The sequence below is a fragment of the Phalaenopsis equestris genome, unplaced genomic scaffold (assembly GCF_001263595.1).
Source record: "Phalaenopsis equestris unplaced genomic scaffold, ASM126359v1 Scaffold000623, whole genome shotgun sequence".
In the NCBI taxonomy this organism is placed as follows: domain Eukaryota; kingdom Viridiplantae; phylum Streptophyta; class Magnoliopsida; order Asparagales; family Orchidaceae; genus Phalaenopsis; species Phalaenopsis equestris.
This window is the reverse complement of record NW_018165063.1, coordinates 268,619-290,185: the sequence shown is the minus strand read 5'-3', so window position 1 is coordinate 290,185 and position 21,567 is coordinate 268,619.

Sequence of the window (21,567 nt, the reverse complement as noted above, 5' to 3'; positions counted from 1 at the left end):
TCGTTAATTTTGTTCGATAAGTTAACGAGCCGAACACGAACTAAGATGTGTTCGTTCGTGTTCGGCTCATTTTGGCTCGAAATACTACTCATCAAGTTTATATATATATTAAGTAGTATTTTAAAAAAATCTAATTGACTACAAGGCCACAAAGATTTATAATCAATTAAAATATTAATTAAGAAAATAAAATAAAAATTCTTAAATTAGATTCAAATGATGTTTTAATATAAATAATAATTTTTAAATCTTGCTCAAACTTTTATCGTCTTATGGCTACATGATTAGGGTTGTTAAAAGGACACTTTTTTTGTGAAAAGATCGGCTCGTTAAGCAAACGAGCCGAACACGAACACACTTTTTGAGCTCGAAATATAAACGAGAGCATGACTCAGCTCGTGTTCGGCTCGTTTACACCCCTAATGATGTCTGAGCTCGGTATATATCGAAACGACAGTTGTAGTGGTTGATTTCGTAACTGATGGTCTGGAAATTTTTCTCTACATTATTTTCTTTAGTTGTGTCATTCGTAGAAAATTATTGGATGTCACAATAAGTTATGAATGACGCAATTGAAGAAGATGACGTTGAAGAAAATTGCATAACCATCAGTTGCAACATCGATTACTGCGACTACTGTATCAATATAAATCAAACTCAAGTGTCATTTCACCACGGAGTAGAAGATAGTATTTTTTTTTTTTTGTAAATATGATGTTACGAAAATATTTTAATGTGAAATAACTTTTATGAATTTCATATATCCTTAGTTAATTCATTTTGTTTAATTATATTTTTTCAATTAATTTAATATTAATTAATATAAAAAATAATAAACAAATTTAATACTTTCATTATTATAAAAAATAAATAAATAATTTATTTATAATAATAGTTAATATATATTAATATTTTAATTATTTATAATAAAATATACTAGAAAATTAATTTTTAATATTTAAATGAAAATGCCCCAAAGGTGGGTATTTCCTAAAAAAATTACTTTTATATGAAACACACACAATAAGGGTGTTTGTGCTTGTTATCAAATTTTTTAGTAAAAAAAAGTTGAGGAGGCTTTAAATAAAACCAAGAGTAGAAAGTTTGTAGGACCTGATGATATCCAAACTGAAGTGTGGAAATATTTAGGAGATTTGAGACTTTCTTGGCATATTAAACTCTTTAATATTATTTTAAAAACTTAAAAGATGCCTAAGGAGTGGAGGAAGTGGTCGCCATTTTTAAGAATAAAGGGGATGCACAAGAGTGGGAGAGGGTTGATGTGTCATAGCTTAAGATTATGGGAGAGGGTAATTGAACATAGGTTAAGAAGTATTATAAGGATTTCCTATAATTAACTTGAATTTATGTCGGACGGGTCTACTATGGAAGCTAAACATTTATTGAGAGGTTTGATGGAGAAGTTCAGAAATAATAAAGATGATCTACATATGATTTTTTTTTTATTTAAAAAAAGCTTACGATAAGGTTCCACGATAAGGTTCCAAGAGATATCCTCAAGAGATATCCTTTAGAGAGTTCATGAGAAGAAAGGTGTTGATATGAATTATATTCAAGTCATTAAAGATATCTATACAAGAAATGTTACTTGTGTTTGAACCAAAGAAGGATTGACCTATTATTTTCCTATTTTTGTTTGGGATCAGATTTAAGCCCATATCTTTTTGCTTTACTTATGGATGGTTTTACTGGACACTAATAGGACGGTGCGATTTTTCTTTCATAACTTGAATTATGAAGGTCTACCATTGAATCTAAAGGTCTGTAGAACTAAAATTGAATACATGAAATATAATTTTAATAGTAGTAGCTCTAGTGACAAAAATGTTACTATGGGTGATCAAATTATTAAAAGGTGTGGATGCTTTAGATATCTTGGTTCTATTGTTTAAAGTGATGGTGATATTGATAGAGACATTATTAGTAGAATTCAAGTTGGTTGGTTGGTTGAAGTGGATTGGTTGAAGTGGAGGAATGTTTCAAGCCTATTGTATGATAGAAAAGTACCGCTTAGACTGAAAGGAAAATTTTATAAGATAGAGGTGAGACCTGCAATACTCTATGGAACATACAAAATCATGTGTTTGCATTTTGACAACATCCTTTGTTTATATGGAACATACCGATCCCATATTTTCCTTTTCTTTGTGCTTAAATAAAAGGCGTCAAGCCAAGTATTACACACTTTGACACCATATTAATCCACTTTTTGAAAGATTTACCTATACTTTAGAATACATTCTAAGTTGCATACATATTATTTTAAAACGGTCTACCATAAAATACTTTAAAAGTGGCAATGAATTTTATTTATGCTACATATAATTGTCATTCCGACCTACCTATGACATCAATAAACATCTCACATTATCATATCTTTTAGTTGTGCCTTTACTTGAGTTTTGCTTGACTTTGACTTAGAGTAATATTGACTTGTGAAGAACCCTTTTAGTTTGAGTAAAGTTTTTTTTTACTACTATATCTTCTACTTGAGCATATCATATTTGCCTAAACTCTTACTTTGACTGTGGTCTGGCCACTCTCTTTTTACTAGACCTCAATTAAACTTTTGTCTAAGACATGTATTCTTTAATTAAATTATTCACCTTAATCTAATCATGCTCTTTTAGCTTAAATTTTCTTGATTTGGTTGTGTTTTTTTATTGAACTTCCTTAGACGTAGTATTAAAACTTTTACTAATTATTTCATTCAATTTTTAGTTTTAATAATTGTAAAAGACATTTGAATTATCATATTCAGTGTAGTTTTAATAAAAATTTTTATTTCATTCAGTTTATTCAAAATACAAATTTAAAGACATATGAATGTTGAATTCAGTATTCAATCCCTTTTTACTATATTAATCTCCTCAAGGCACTTATGTTATATTGAATATAGGCTGCTTAATCTAATATAATCTTTTGACTAGATTATATGCTTCAATATGTGGACACATCGCAATATTCTGAATGATTTTTTAGTAGATTATCTCTTTGATAATCTTTTGACTATATTTAAATCTAATTCATCTGTTTGTAGATTATTTATTTAAAGGAGTTTTATTTTTTTTTTAGTGAGCCTCTTTATTCAAATTTCTTCAACTTTGAATTTTGAATATTAGGACCTTATTTATTAAAGCCTTCATATTTCTTAAGCTTTTAAAACATATGCAGACAATTTATAATTTGAGTAAGCTCATAAATATTTTCAATTATATCCATGCATTTATATTTGCATGTAGTTTGTTACATCTTCATTAGTTGAATAGGTGTAGCCTCTTAATTTAGTATTGAACAATATTTATGATTAATTAACCATCATTATTCGGTGATGATTCATTTGATAATGAAAATCCTTCTATTATATCTTGATCTTATGTGACTATTCAAGATAGAAAGAACTTAGAGCATGCCATCTCAAATATTTTGTTAAGATTAAATCGACCACTTAGATACTTTAAATGGCCAAACTTCTTAAAAAAAATAATTTTTATCTATTAGAATTTATATATGTTTATAATGAAGATTGTAAATTGCATTTAACCTTATCATAAATTAGATTCAAAATTATGTTTTAAAACTCCAATATATCTAGATTTTAGGCATTAATTAAGTAAATTCCTAACATAGAATAGCATGGTTATCATGCCATAGTCATGTGGGTGTGTCATAACCCTTATTTACACTTTTAATCTTCACATATTATGGAACATACCCATTACCACTCAACATCATGTTATAGTTTTTATTATAATATTCATATGAATGTTCAATGTATTATTTCTCAACAATTCCTTTAAAAAAATTGCTAAAAGATCAAGGGAAATAGAAAGAAATAATTTAATAAAATAAAATAAGAGGTGGAGAAGTATTTATAGGGTGGTCTTTGTGAAATAGTTTGGCAATTTAAATCTAAAGAGAATTTGGATGCTCATTCCACACCATTTTATAACACGACCTATATTTACTTTCTACTTATTTTTATAAACTTACAATTTACATTTAATATGGGTTTCATAAAACTCCCAAAGGAACTTATTCTCCCTAGTGAATTATATCTTGGGCATATCCAAGATGACTCTTTATTAACAAAAATGCTACTTGCATTTTATAAACTATACGGTTCATAAAAAAGCGAAGGTATCATTTCAATAAAGGATAGTTTATGTCTTAAAGCTAGACTAATATATAAAAATAGAGAATGAATAATCATATCTTATGGGAGGTGAGATATCATAACAAATTCCTTTGAAATAATCTCAAGTGATGCATCAAATGAAGGATATGAATCAAAAGAGATTATCATAGGATAAGTAATAAATTTCATTATCGGTAGAAATGACATAGTCTGCATTCTATTGATATATCCTTCCAAGTCATTGATTTCTAGCTTTATTTAGCCATAAATTTAGCTTTCCTAATGTAGTATAGAGTTTATTATTAACAACCACCCATGAGTTGCATCATGCAAAGAGACTCGATAAACCCTAAGCCAAAGAAAAATACCAATGTCAAATCCTCAAACTCTATCCAATTGGAATAAAGTATAAAATGCGGCTTACTCTCATTATGAAAATAATAAGATGCCTATATAAAAAGTATTGGAAATGTTAATTTGAAAATAAGGATAAAAAAATACCTTACATGGACTTACGATCTAGTTAGACTCAAGAAAACCACTAACGCCTTAAGTGTTCTTTACAACAACTTAAATATATATAAATTATGTAGCCATTCAGATGAACAAAAGCATGTAAAATTCTCCTAGGAATTATATTTTCCCACTGTTATTATTCCTTAATATGAGGCCTCTATTAATTATCTTTGAGTTGGGTTATGATATGAATGTTAATCAACCCTGGCGTAATGAAATACAAAATTTATTGTTATAATAGGTACAAAAGGCTTGAAAAATGATTTAGAATCTCACTTTCATAAAAGTAGTTTTAATTTTTTAAAATTTAATTATTAAGTCTTTTGTAAATTTTACAAACCTGATAAAAGGTGAGGCATAAAAAAAATTATTGTTATAAAAAGTTAGTGGGTTAAGTATAAATTTTAAATTTATCACAAAAAAAATATGAAAATTTTATAAAAATATTTATTTAGCTTTAAGATACTAAGCAAACATCATGGGCTCAAGCTATTCACAATCAATAAGAAAGCATGAAAAATCTAACATACATATGAAAAGTAATAAACACACACATAACCAAATAATAAATAGATTGGGTACTACTTGGTTAACAATAAATTGTAGAAAATTAATAGGGTGTGTGGTCATATACAACCTAATTTTATTTCTATAGAATAATAAACATTCTAGAATTGTGGCACAACACATACACTATGTTGCTTCTGGCCCTCTCACAAGCATGGTCATGTCCTTCAATTATAAGAAGGCCCTATACATACCTTATTTTTATTATCGACTCTCGTCATAGAATTTTAAAATATGTTAGAAAAATAACAAAAAATACATAACCTGATACCTAAAATATAAATGTTAACAAGCTGGTTATAAAGCATAGAAACATGATAGTGAGTTATGTCTTATGTGGGAATAACATAGCAAGCACATACAAGAGATAGCATTTTAATATAAGTTATAGCTTTTCTCCTGATGAAAATGACTCCTATAGAAAGATAACATATATCCTATCCTAATATATAGTCTCATACATAGTAAATAGACAAGAAAGGAAAACATAAAACATGTGACTAAACACAATCAAATAGATTAATAGCCACATGTAAAGAGCCTAACCACATGTTATCCTAAACTAAATAATCATTTACAAGTGTGTTCTATACTAGCACCTAAGTGTGTGCGAGTTAGTGTGGAAAAATGTGAGCTCATATGATTTTAATAATGTCATCTGAAGTGTCATATCTTAAAGTGATTTGTCAATTTGATATATTTAATTTTAAAAATAGACTTTAAAGGTTTATACTTAAGAAAATTATATGAAAGAAAAGATATTTAATTTTAAAATATCTAAAATTATTTATAGTTTAAATATGCCACAAGCTTTAGTTTAAAATATATTCATTTTAAAAATCCATTATAAGCATAAATATATTTATGAGAAATTAATTTTATTTCAAAGAATGATCTTATATGATCTAAGTAAGAATGTAATATATCCTTGTTTACTTAAATACATAGTAATGTGATAAATTGCATTGTTTAATTAATGTTCTCTTAAACAATCTCTAATAATGCATTATAATAAAGGGTGAAATTTTTTACCTTAGATTTGGTGAACTCTCTCTTAGGTGAAATTGTCATCCATCATTCCTTGGGTGGGTGCTCCATATAAAGAAAGGTTACAATACTTAAAATGAGCTTAATAATACTTGGATCTAGACCATTGTAGCTATGTTAATAGTGGCATAAATGTCCTACACTACCTTATATCCCATGACCACATAATAAGATCAACACTTATGCACTCCTTAAAAGATTCTTACGCACCAAGCCCAAAGCTTAAGTAAGCCACATGCCATTTTTGGTGTAGCTAAACTTGTATGATTGTTGCAACTATATTTTTCCAGGCTCTTCTCAAATTTATCCAACCAAAGAACAAACACCTTAACACCTTCTTAGTAGGTTCCTAGGAGCCTCTCAAGCTTGCATGCCCACCATCCAAACCAAAGATCAAAAACTCCTGCACCATCACTCTATGCCTTAGCACCCCCCTCTTCTTGCTCTATGTCTAAACCTTAATAAATCCAACTCTTGGATAGTTGAAATCCCTCATTCTCTCAGCTTTAAAAGGAAGGAAGATTTGCTCATTCAAAGCACATAACCACAAACGATCTCTTTCACTCAGTCTCTCCCTATCAATGTTCATAGCTCTAGTTTGATCTCCCTACCTTCATCTTGTCCAATCCTAAACCCTAAACCTTAAACCCTATACCCTAAACCTCTATCTACCCATAATGGATATTGATAACAAGTTGTGGTGGAGAAACACCCTTACTACTATAGCAGATGCTACATGTACAACCACCGTTTGGAGAGATGCTATAAGCCACAAGCTATATTAAAAAAATTCCTACCTAAAACTACATTTGCTAATGATGATGAGAAGGAATAGAATGCACTTGCTAATAACTTAATGGTTGAGGAGGTTTAAGTGGTGGCAGTTAATCATGATACTCAACATGAAGTAGATAATATAATCCACAATTTAGAGCAAGCACCTACTAATCTTATTGGAGGTTCCCCTCCCTTTCAAAGTTAGACAAAAGGTTTGGTGGAAGTTATATTATCAACTCGTGCTTGGAAAGACTGCCTTGATAACCCTGAAATTAATGCAAACATTTCTAGCATACATATTAAGGAGATGGTTAATGAAATTTGGATGTTGAACCATTTAAATCATGGTTAATAGGACTCTAATATTATCAATAAAGGAGGGTTGGCTGCTGCTATGACTAAGCTTGAAGAAGAATAGATCATACAAAAGCTCAAGAGAAAGAAATCCAGGGGGACAAGAACTTAAAAATCATAAACAAGAGGACATCATCTTGAATAATAAAAGATCCAACTAATTTTTTAGGAGATCCTACTTTCTTAAGGAACTCCAGAGGAAGTAAGTCTATTAATTATGATTAAAGTTTTGATTAGGGGGATTACTGATCCTCAATCCCTTAATAGAATTTCAAATCTTATTAGGAGTCACAAGATTTCCTATTTTTCTATATTTCAGCTTTTATTTACTAAAAAATAAAATTTTGGTGTTGAGAAAACTGAGGAGATTCAATCACTTGGAGAACTTCAATAACAATATATGACTATTTAGGACTAAGGAGGTTAATATTTGTTGATTATGCACAATTTCCACATGTGGAGCTTATTTTTGAAGAGTATGTTACTTGGGCACCTTTGTGTATGCAGGTTGCACAATGGCTGCTAGAATGGAATTGCAAGAGAACCCAATTAATATTGAAACTAATCTAGATGTTTGTTGGTTTGCCAGAAGGATTTTAACATAGTTACTTCTCTTGATGAAAAAAGTTGTGAGAGAGGAGTGAAATTAAATCTTCTAAATCAATTCGATGAGGTTTTGGATGATTCTAGATTGTTTGATGCAAAATTTTCAGCGTCTAACTTCACTTTGCAAAGAGGGAGAGTCTTTGAATAATTTGAAAAAATATTAGAAAATCAAGAGTGGCTGAACTGTTTTCAATTTTTTGAGGTTGAGCATCTATCCAGAGCTTGCTTAGATCCAGGCCCACCTTCTTTTCTCTATTGCTAATTTGCAGAAAAACTCAAGAAGTCATTTTAGATTATTCAATACTTGGACTAATCATACTGATTTTTCTTGAACTATATCAAGAGAGCTTGGAATACTCAACAAAGAGGTAATGCTTGATATGCACTTCGGAGTCTTCACAAGGATGTGGAAAGAAATCTTAAAGTGTAGAACTGGGAAATATTTGGAGATCTAAAATTGAAAGTGCAAAAGGCTGAAGAAAAGGTTTGTCATATGTAGACTTTTCTTGCTATTGTTGAGGAGTTTGCACAATTACTTAATTCTTCTTAGGTGAAACTGAGTGAAGCCATTCGATGGGATAAAGAATTCCTTAAATAGAATGCTAGTACCAGACATTTCAGTGATGGGGACATGAATTCAAAATTCTTTCATTCTTGTATCAAGTATAAGAAAAGACTCAACTTAGTTCTTTAAATTAAACATAATGATGACAACTAGTTCTGGAACCAAAAAGAGATTACAAATAGTGCTAGTCATTACTTTTAGTCTATTTTTTCCTAAGAATATACTGCCTCCAAAGATGTGACCAAACTATATTTGTTGATTGTAGATATTTCACACAACAACTGGAGATGAATGCAATATTTGAAGAATTGGAGAAATGGGCTGCTTTGAATAACATTGAAAGCAATAAGATTGTTGGATTTGATGGGCTCACAACATAATTTTATAAAATACTGATAAAGAGTCAAAAAGGAGGTGGTTGTCGCTATTCAAAGCTATTTTAGAGGTTTGGAACCTCTTAAGTATTTTACTACTTTTACCATTGCTTTAATTCTTTAAGGCTATGTCAAAGATGACTGAAAAGACCTTAGAGATATTAGCTTGACCACTGTCATATTTAAGGTGATCACTAGGATCCTTGTAACTAGAATTCATCTCCATCTGGTTCAACTTATTTCTCCCAAACAAGCAGCCTTTGTCAAAGGTAGAAGCATATTTGATAACATACCCTTGGCTCAAGAAATTATGGAAGAACCGAACAAAAAATGCAAGGTGAACAATCTTAGCATTAAACTAGATTTAAGGAAATCCTATGGCACTATTGATTGGAAATTTATCCTCTCAATCATTGAAGCTAGGGGTTTTCATGACAAATTTTGTAAGCTGATGGGTAGATGGATTCAAGAGAACTGCTATTCCATTTTATTGAAGAGCAATTCTATGGTCACTTCAAATTTCTTAGAGGCATAGAATAAGGAAATCTACTTTTCCCCACAATATTTATTTTGGCATTTGACTATTTTTCTAAAAACTTAAATGAATTACAAAGATTACTTAGGCATATATCTTACACCCACAAAGTAGATGTCTTAGTGTCACATTTGTCCTTTGTTTATGATGCCATTATATTTACAAATTCATCTAAGAGGGTTGTAAAGTAGACATAAAACTTTCATTGTAACTTCCAGGAGCTTTTTAGGATGGATTTCTCAAAGATTAAGTGCCAGTTTTTCACAGGAAAGAAAACTTCTCTCACAACCAAAGTATGGATTTAAAATGACATAGGATTCACATATTCATATCTCTCACTTAAATAACTTGGTGTCAAACTTTTTAAGGGAAGGCCAACTAATCAAGAAAAGGAAGTGCTCCATAAAATTAGAGCCTAAATTCAATGCTTGTTAAATAACTTTTTTTCATATGGTTGCAAAGTCAATTTTCTTCAAAGTGCTCTGAATGCTATTTTTCTCTACATTCTACAAGTGATAAAAAAAGAGTATAGGCACTCAACTTAAGCTTGAAAAAATTTTTAGTAGGCTCCTTTAGTATGGGAAGAATAGAAAAGTACATTGAGTTGTTGGCATCATTTTTGAAGTCACGAGTGTAGGATGCCAACTTGAGTACTATGGAACCTTGTTTGATGTATGTGTTGATTTTCATAGTCCCAAAAAACCATTAGGACCTCTCGGTATGGATTTTAAGCATAGAACTAGAGTTGGTGCCGACTCAGCCCTACCTGGGAGGGCTTGTCATTGGGTGGCATAAGTAACAATACAACACACATCTATTGATCATTGTGATATTTAGAGGTCATTTACCACCCATCTAGAAATTTTCATGGCAAAGGAAATTCATTAAATTCTTGAAAGCACATTTTGGAAGGAATCAAGGTTCAGGCTGTCACACTAGCGTGGTGGTTCGGGATTTCCATTAACATTAAAAACACCTAATAAAATTTCTATAGATGTTCATTTTTGAAGCTATGGGAACAAATTTTAATGATATATAATCTCCCATAGATACTTATAGATAGACAAAACACTTTGCCGAAAACTATCTGCGAGAATCTGGATTTTTGGGCCAGACTGGCGCTTAAGCGCCAATCCCCGGATGTGTAGGAACTGAAACCTTGCACCTCAACACTAGTTTGGGCACTTAAATGCCCAGAACAACCCTCCATAGATCTAAAATTGGGATCCTGGAAAGTAGATGCCAATCCTAAGTGCCTGGGTGCCCGAAACAGCCTCAAAATATGCCAAATCCGAGAGTTGGGTGCTTAGGCTCCAATCCTAGAAGATAGGCTCCAAGGACCAGATACCTATTCACCAAAAGCTTCTAAGTCCTAATTGTTGGCTAATTTGACTAAGTTAACCCCACTAAGAGCCATAATTAAACTTGGGGAAAGGGGTAAAAAGTTTCATGAAAGTGCTTAGCCTTTTACTATGAATATTGGCCAACAATGTCTCATGGAGAGGGGATTTTGGGCTAAACATGGGTCAAAAAACTTGGACTTGGGGAAAGGAATTTCCCTTCATTCCTCTTTGATCCAACCAACCTCTGAATTGAGGAAGAGGGCTCATTTGCTAAGGGGGCTGAAGAGAAGAATTCTTGGAGTGGAGAAGTGCCTAGAGGAGAGTTCTAGATCAAGGAAGATCTTCATCTTCTTACCTTCCTTTTCTTCTCTAACATTTCCTCCTGATTTTCTTCTTCTTCTTCCATCAAATTTAGAAGAGTGTGGGGGAAGTCCTTGAGGAACTTCTTCAAGAAAAAGCTTCATCTTATTTGGAAAAGAGAGCTTAATCCCACTTGGAAGATGGAAATTCACAAGTCTCTTTTATAAGAGGAGAGCTTTGACCCGACTCACAATTACAAAAATACTTATGCTCCTTAATATGCTAAAAACCTGACTCAAATTATATTTAGCGGTTAGTGAGAAAAAATGTAATAAGATTAAAGAAATAGTTTTCTCACTAGGGGTACTACACAGATATACGTATCGTTTCAAGTAATATAAAGTTTTCTTTAAAAAACCTAGCATTGATCCCATGAGGAAGTGATGCGACAGTTTTATAGTGCATTGTAAATATCTTTCAATACTACAATACACACACGACAACACAGGTAGCAAATATGCAGTTAAATCCCAATAAAAATAAATTCAGCATAAATAATTTTATCTTTTAAAATCTTTAAGCTGCTAAAATGTAATAATAAAATAAGTATACATATCGCTCAAGTAATAAAGTGCTCTAAAAGAGTCCTAAGGATCAATCCCACAGAGCGTTGGAAATTCTAATAATTATAACGTCATACGCAATATTCAAACTATAAAACTTAAGTACGCAAGACAAATCTAAAGTAAATTTAATGTGCGCTAATTGAAATGCAGTTAAAGGAACTAAGTTAACTTAATTATTTGCTTAACTTCAAAAATAAACTTAAAAAGACTAAATAAAGTTCTGTAGTGAAGAGCTCATATGTAAGAAAGCATCATTCCCCTTTACAATGAGTTTATGGATTGTGAAGTAATTAAAATCATTTAAAATACATATATAACTGTATTGTACAAAATAGGAGCAATATTATTTTGTATCCTCTGAGAGTGCATAAAGAATGTTGACTAATCCAGAGTTTGGTCCCTAAATTGGTGGTTAGACTGAGATGATATTGGCTGCCACTCCAAAGCTCTCACTTCTCCCTCCCCTAAGAGCTAACAATGTCTCTTTAGTTTCCAAGCAATTATACCAATTTGGATATTTTAATCTGTCACCTTAAAATCCCCAATTCTGCACCCATCAAAGTATATTTCCCTATTTAGTTGCACGCAAACCCATGGACTACATTCCCACCCATGAAATTGAATGTGACTCTTACCTTGTTGTGGAGATCATAGACCTTTTGGATCATATGTTTCTCATTAAATTTTAACATTTCAGTTTGCCAGATCGAAAAGTAAATGACAATCATAGTTTGAATCATCACAATTTATTGATATTTAAAACCTTATATATCAAAATTAATGCTTCACAAAACCATATCTCATGTATGGAGAAAGGTAAAGAAGACTACTCATAATTCATGAGAAAGATACGACAAAACATATATTTTATATATATAAACAAGTTTACAAAACAAAGAAAGGAAAGAACACAACTTATCTAACACTCCTTCTCAAGCAAATCTCTTGAAGTTCCCTTTAAGCACTTTCTCTCTTTACAATCACACTCAATTCTATTTTAGAAATGTAATGAAGAAGAAATCTCTCACCTTCCCTCTCCTCTTACAACTTTAGAAGAAAATATTATCTTCTCCAAAGCTTCTCTCTCACGCCAACCTCTCTCTCAAACCTCCCCCTCCCTCTTCTTCTCTAGACTCCTCTCTATTTTTAATTAGGGCCAGAATTCATTTTAAGATAATTCAAATTTCCTTTTTTTTTTCCAAAAGGCACACCTCTTCACACCAAGAGACAAGTCCCTTCATTCAAGAGTATTTTCAAAAGGTATGCATTGAATCACTCTATGGAATGTTTGAATTGATTGGAGCCTTCAAAAGCCTTCAAAAACTGCTAAACAATAGTCACTAACCGTCTTACTCCATCTTATTTCGTCTCTAGCACCTCTGGTGCCAGTTTTGGTGCCTCTGGTGCCAGTTATGGTGCCTCTAGCGCCAGTTGATCCTGAAAAGTTTTATATGTCAATGCATTGTATGTGATTATATTTTTAATTTTTTCTTACTTATAATTATTACTTTGCAACGGCACTAAAACTTGATCACCAGCAATGGCTAGGCACAAACTTGACTTCTAAGCAAATAAAAATACAATTATTATATTTAAATATGAGATATTACGCAAGTATCTGTATCATTATCAAGTAATATAAGAATTTTTTATTAAGCCCCGAATATCAAACCCATAGGGATAACTATAATATGCAACTACAAATCAGGAGAAATTAGATAACAAATTCTTCTTAGAAAAATATTCTTACTCAAACTCTAGATGCTATAATAGGAATGATAGTTCGATTCTTTTTGTAATTATTTGATAATTAAAAATAAAGTAAACAACTAACTAAACTTAACTAGATACTTGTAAGTTGAAGGTAATATAAATAAAATATCTTTTTCCTTATCATGAATCAATAACAAGTATAAGATTTCTGTTGTGGAAGTATTCTAATTGTGTTGAGTCAAATAGGAGCAATAATATTCTTTACCCTTACTAGAGATGTTATAAACAACATTAGCTAATTTAATGTTTGAATAGTCTTGAAGACGCGTTAAGTAAAGGAGAAACTAACTCTCACTCTAGAGTTCCCTTTTCTCCCTGCACCTGAGGGCTAATATCTCATATCAAAACCTAAATAATTAACTAAATTGAGGGCTTTAGAATGTCACTCTAAAGTCCTCTAACTCTATACCCTTCAAAGTTTATTTTCCTTTTTATTTACACTCAATCATATGAATTACATTCTTATCCATACAATCATGTGATTCTTACCATATGTTCTTACCATATGTTTATTGAGACAATACCATCTCGGATCTTACATGTTCTCACAATAGGTAATAAAATCTTAATTGGTCAAATCAAGGAGTAAATAAAGTATAAGGTTTAAAATCATCATAACTTCTTCCAACATTAAAGACTAATACTTAACACAACTTCCATCCAATACTTAATCACTTATGATTTTAAGGAAAAAGATAAAGAAAACAACTCAGAATTCATGGAGAAAACACAACCACACTTAAGTTTGAAAGTAGAAATTATGCAAACAAATAAGAAGTCTAGATTAAAACTAAATGCAGTCACAAAGATAAAAACTTATCTCAATCCTCTCCACCAAAGTCTTGAAATTCCTTTGAATCTCTTCCTTCAATTACAATACAAACTATAATTTAAAATAAAAAGAAAAGTGGCGGCGACTATGGACGGCGGTGGCGGTGTGTAGGCGACTAAAATGGGGGTTGGGCTCTCTCTTCTCTTCAAAATGTGTCTATATTCAATGAATCTTCTAGAAGTTTCCTCTTTTCAAAAGCCAATTGAATGAATTTTTGTGTCCAATTCCCATGTTTTCACCAAGGGTTTCTTCAAATACCTCTTAAAAAATTTGTCCAAATTCAATGAATCATCAAGTAACTACTTCTGGCGCTTAACCGTGGGGTACCAAACAATTAGGCACGACTCTCTCTATTTCAATGGTGCGCAAGAGCCAGTTCTGGACACTTAGGTGCCTCAGTTCAATTTTACACCTTCTTCATTTTTGCTCCAAATTTGATTCTTTTTATTTGATTCTTTTTCACTCCATTTATTTGATTGTACCTAAAAGAAAAACACACAAATACCTTTCATTAAAGCACAATATCTAAAAAATAGGAGAAAAACACACTATCTCCTTTCATTAAAGCACAATATCTAAAAAATAGGTATAAAAATGTGTACATAAAGACTATAAATTTTAAGTGTATCAAAATCCCTCAAACTTAAAATGTTACTTGTCCTCAAGTGACACTCCGATCCTTTAAAAACAAAAATAAGTAGATTGTGTAAATAAGTTTTTTAAGGATATTCTAATAGGATATTCTAAATTTTTTGTCTAGAAATATAGTAGTTCAATTTAGAAAAAATATTAGTATATGAGACTAACTTAGAGTTTAGAAATTTTTAATGCAAAGAAGTCTGAAATTTTGATAAAAAATAGGTATAAAAATGTGTACATAAAGACTATAAATTTTAAGTGTATCAAAATCCCTCAAACTTAAAATGTTACTTGTCCTCAAGTGACACTCCGATCCTTTAAAAACAAAAATAAGTAGATTGTGTAAATAAGTTTTTTAAGGATATTCTAATTGATCTAGAAATATATTAGTCCAATTTAGAAAAAATATTAGTATATGAGACTAACTTAGAGTTTAGAAATTTTTAATGTAAAGAAGTCTGAAATTTTGAGTTTCTATCTAGTTCAAAAATATTGTAAATTCTCTAAATATAGAGTTTATGCCTTTTATCATCTCAACTTAAAAATTTTTATTAAGAATAATTATACTTACTATATTACATCCTTAAACTTAAGAGTTTTACAAGTCTTATACTTTAAAAAGATTAGTTGTGGAACTAATTTTTTATTAGGCACTAGTCCTCAGGCTTCTCTTTTTTTTTGTGAGGATTACTATATCTGGATAGGCCTTTAATGATTTTGAATTCCACTCTGCTTTTCCTAAAGCAAGTTCTGATATAAATCTTTTACTTAAAAATATAATAATAGTTTTGAAAATTATTTTTAATAAAAGAAATTTAAATATTGAAAGTAAAAGTCTAACCCTTCTAAATTTTTCAAAAATACAATTTCTCCTACTAAAGATAGTCACACATTATTTATCATTTCCATACTAAAAATTATTAACATTAAGTTTTTCTTCATTACTATAAATTTTAACTAAATTCTCTTACTTATTTTTATATTCAAAATTTTACTTCCCTAATATAACTTCATATACATAATCTTTTTTTTTCAAATCAAAATCAAATTTGTTTGTAGTACATTTGAGAACAAATAAACTTCACGTTTTTAAAAAATATTTCATCCCCTCCAAACTTAAATTTTTAAGTTGTGTAAAAAATTTTAGCATTATATATATAAAGGTAGGAATGAAAACTAAAAATAACATACTTACAGGAATTTTTACATCCTAAATATACAGATATAAAAATTAAAAAAAGAGGAGTAAACAATTAATTGATCAAATTTTACTTTAACTTAACATATAGAGACTCATTAGTCTTCTATGCAATGGAGGATAACATAAAAGAAAACAAACACACTAACAGACATTCAAAACTACAACATAAAGAAAATTCCTGGTAGTAAATTGAAAATTTTAAACATGAAGTTCTTAAGTAAAAATTAGTAATATTCTAAACCGTCATAAGATTCAGGATTAAGTTCAACATAGACTAACAAAATACACTAAATAGCACAGTTATAATAATTATTACCACATAAACAAAACATAACTACACAAAATAACATAAATACATCACAACAGTGTCTAATAAAATAAAACATAATGAAAACTAGTAATCTCAACAAGTACAACTCAAAACAAAACAAAGTACAGTATAACTGTACCACAAAAAGTTCACAACAATACATAAAACCTAAACTACATAACTCAGCCTAATCTTCTTCCTCCTCATCAGCATCACTTTCATCACTATGCAAAATAGTTGTAGGCTCATATGAAGGATATTTTGGATATGCATGGAAAAACTACACTCTGGTCACCTCTCAAGAGGTTTTCCATAGATAAGTGGAATTTCTACTCATAATCACTATGTTTCCTCATATTCATTCATATGATTTACAAAATTTTCTAAATTCAAGACGTTATCAATAGTATAATTGATGTTATCTTACATTCTATGCAATAATTGTGACTGTGAATTAGATCCAAAAGTCTGACCTCGTGATGTTGAAGCACGTGAGGTAAATGTTTCCATTCACCGTTCATTTTTCTCCCATTCATTTTTCTCTTTTTATTTTAAAAGGAGTCGCCAGCTTGTCAATCGTCGTATACTTCCCTCATTCGAATAAATCTCCCTTCTGAATCAAATCAGTGATTCAAAGAGGAGAGGAACCAAATTAGAAGGGGCATACGACAAAGAGACAAATAAGAGAAAAAGTAAAACATGGAGAGTTTACGCGCGATAAACTTTGCAAGGATAGGCCAAGTATGTCCGCCCAAAAAAGATCGGGTGGAGGCACGTTAAACCAATATCCGTGAAAGAAGTATCTATATAGACTACCCATAATCAGAGAGTTAGGTATATGTACCTGTTCTTGGGTCAAGAGCACTCCCAAAGGAACGTGTTCCTACTGATTAATTACATCTTAGGGGATGCCCAAGAATACTCTCAATAAAAGGAGTTTTGCTTCATATTATCATAAACCTGAGGTATAAGTAATCAAAGGAAGGTTATTCCGTGTGGAAACAATCTTGATGCTTCAAATATCACACTAAGTCATCGGGCAGAGAGTGAGTCTCCCACATCCCAAATGGGTAGCGGCTAATCAATACATGTGGCCCTCAGAATAACCTAAATCATCTTAACGGGGATATCCCAACACGCTAAAGCACGTCCGGACCATAAGGGCAGAGGACAAATTGTCCTATCCCAAATGGGCAGCAGCTCATCAGCATCAGACCTTCAAAATGATATTGACAAAGTCAAAGGAGAGCAGAGCTCAACGAGGCTAAAAAAAAGGAAGGTAAAATAATCCTATATGATAGAGGTAACTAGGTCAGGGTACCACGAACCCATCATCCACAACTACTATGACCCTAAGTCTACCTGGTTGTGAAGGTAGTTGACCCAACACGTCCTAAGATCCCCGGTCAGTAATCTGTGAATTGCATCATCCACAGAAACCTCAATAACCCTAAGGTCAGAGAAATAAAACTCTATCCTATGAATATAAGCAGGAGCTTGAAGAGGTGGGACTTATACCTACCGAAGTGGCAAAGATGCATCAGGAAGGAAGAGAAAGTGGAGGTTTAGCTACAAAGCTGAAAATGCTCCAAATAAAAGGACTTATACCCCGTTTAGGTCGGGGAGCCTTCTAACACCCTAGGCGCACTAGACAACCACCTATATGAAGGTATGTTGGGCGATCAAGTTGGAGAAGTACGTGAACTCCTCCTTGGGACATGCAAACATGAATGCAGTTATTTAGAGCGATCCTAAGTATTGTGGAGGCCCTAGTAATATATACAAGAAATTAAATGTTGCAATTTTTGAATCCTGAATATTTGAATCCTAAATTTTAATTATCATGAATATTTTATTTAGGATTTTGTAGAAAATTACAATTTTAGAGTCTTTAATGAGCCTATATTATATCATAATATCCCAGATAAATCACAGGAAGAAATAAGAAAAACACATGCAAGTGCAGACATGAAATATGATGCAAAAAAAAATATGAGGTAAAAAAAAAAAACAAAACAAGCTAAATCAAAATATTAAACAGGCCGGTGTCGCTGAGTCGACAACATATCTCAAAAAAGAAAAAGGCGTTCTAACTCCGCATATACATGCCCGGTACTAATTCTATACATCAATATAAAATGGTGAATTAAGATACGGGGCACGAGCATCTGCTCCTGGTCCTCTCCACATGGTTCCCATGTCAAACACCTCGGAACCCGTGCCCGTATCTTATTTCTGCTACAAGACACTCCTATACTCTAAAAAGTACATTAAAAAAAGAAATACTCAATCTTGCATGAAAATAAGTGTCAGCAGAAAAGCTCACATGCAAATGACGTATCATGAGTCATGCCTTAAAAGTGGGGGAGCTAATAGCACCTGCAAGCAAAAGGGTCAGAACTCACTACTTGCTCCCCCCATAGTGGTACCTATGTGTGTGTGTGTGTGTGTGCCTTAAAAGTGGGGGAGCTAATAACACCTGCAAGCAAAAGGGTCAGAAATCATTACTTGCTCCCCCCAAAGTGGTACCTATGTGTGTGTGTGTGTGTATATAAATAAGCATGGCTCCCTGCAGTAGAATGCCCTAACACACTACCATACATATGCAACATGAACTCACATCACAAGCACAATGCAAAAGAAAGATACCTAGGTAAGGCAACCAATCCAACAAAGAATAACAGCCAAGCATAAAAAGACTACCTAGCAGACTAAATCCTAGTCTAGCACACCACCTAATGAAAAGTGTGTCAACTTAGTATCTAAGTGCGGGGTAAGTCTGGGTATAGTATGACTTTGATAGGGTCGTCATACTGGTCCCATCCTAAAGATATAAAGGATCTAAAGGGTGTCACGAAGAGTGGTGACATGAGTTAGATCTATTAGATCTTTAGCATAGTCATACTCGTGTCAATCTCAATGATTTAACTCACATTGCTCACCAGGACCATCCCAGGAAACAATGCTTGTTATGACATTATGACCAACACAGAGTCACTATCCTAACGAGCCAAGCTCCCTATCCATGCAAATATGCAAATGCAAATGCAAACAAATCAAAACATATAAGTAGTGATAAAAAGTATGCCATGAAGGCGGTGACTTGTAGGAATGAGCATGCTGTAGCGGTAGGGGCCCAAAAATAAAGTATGTTGATAAGGCAGTGACCTGAAGGAATGGGCATGCTGTGGCGGTAGGAGCCCGAAAAGAAGGTATACCGATAAGACAAAAACCTGATGGTGGGCATGTCATCACGACAACGGGCCAGATAAATGAGTATGCCGAGGAGGGCAGTAACCCGAAGGTGAGCATGCGTGACGACAGCGGCTCAAAAAGAGGGTATGCCGGTAAGGCAGTGAACTGAAGGTGGGCATGTCGTGATGGCAGTGGCCCAAAAAGAGAGTATGTCAGTAAGGAAGTGACCTAGAGGTAGGCATGTCGTAGTGGTAGGGGCCCAAAAAGAGGGTATACCGATAAGGCAGTGACTCAAATATTAGCATGTCAAATCGGCAGGGGCCCGAAAGAGGGTATACCGATAAGGTAGTGACTCAATGTCATAGCGGCAGGGGCCCAAAAAGAAGGTATGCCGGTAAGGCAGTGACCCAAAGATGGGCATACCGTGATGGAAACAACTCGAAAAGAGGGTATGCCGGTAAGGTAGTGCGACACAAAAAGAGATTATGGCGATCAAACAGTGACTCAAAGGAATGAAACTCAAGTAGATGATATCAATCATGTAGACAAACATATACATGCACATACACAACATGTAACAGAGCAAGTGGTAGGTCGATAGGGATGGAGCATCCGGTCAAACCAAAGTGTTGTGCCATCCGGGCCAGGGTAGCCGACTGAAACATAAGTGATGTGGCCAGTTTGGGATAATTGACCAAGGCACAGGTGGTGTCGACTGGTCCGGGACGACCGATCGAGGTACAAGTGGTGCAGGTGCAGGTGTAAGTGCAGGATACAAGGTGCAAGTGCAAGTGCAACATGTAAATTCAAGGTGCAAGGTGCAAGTGCAAATTCAAGGTGCGGAGTGCAAGTGCAAGTGCAATATATGACATACAATACGTAACATGCAAGACATGCACATGCAAGCATGTGCATATGACCACATATGATAGCGATCCACACTCGTACTAACGACCTCACTTGGGAGACATGAGGTTTAGACCCTTGGATATGCGACACCGCCACCTCTTGTTTTGGTGAGGAAATCTGGGGAGTTTCTCCCTGGATCTCCGAGGGGGGAACTCTCCACGGTGTCGTGAAATGGGCTAGCTACAAAGCTTATCCCATTTCGTGAACCCTCCAGACTTTGGGAAGTGAGCCAGCTATAAGAAATCCCAGCTTCTCCATGGTAAAGCTAGGGAACCCAAAGCAAGGAGAGTGAGGGACTTCGACCCATCGGGACTTGTGCTAAGGATCACAACAAAAGGGAGACACTTGACTCTACGAGGGGTGTTTGGTTACATAAGAAAGATCCTAACCTAAAGACTTGCTCTAGGAAATTGAAAATTAATCATATAGGTACGTCAAAGCTCTGGCTCACGTCAGTGCACGCACCTCATGTGGGAGATCAAACCCACGCGCCTAGACACCACAAAAACCTAGGGCCAGCTAAGAGTTAGGAAAATCTCACCACCGTGACGGTTGCGAACACGTTCTCTTTGCTTGCTCTATGATCTCCAACTTCTGATCCATGCTCCAATGTGCCTCGTAGAATGTGCACTGGACAATAAAAACACCCAATAAGGGCAATAGAGGAATCAGTGAGGTATGCAAAGTACCTATTCTTTACCCTTTGTTCCAGGCATAAAGAAGATTGACTAATCCTACACTTGTTTACAGAATCTACAGCTAGGATGGGAGGATACCGGCTCTCACTTCGGAGCTCCCACGTTCCCCTCGCTTGAGGGCTATCATCTACACTTCAACACCCAAACGATAGGACCAAATTGGGGATTTTAAGCTGTCACTCTAAAATCTCCAATTCTACACCCGATAATTTTATTTCCCTATTTATTTGCACCCAACTTT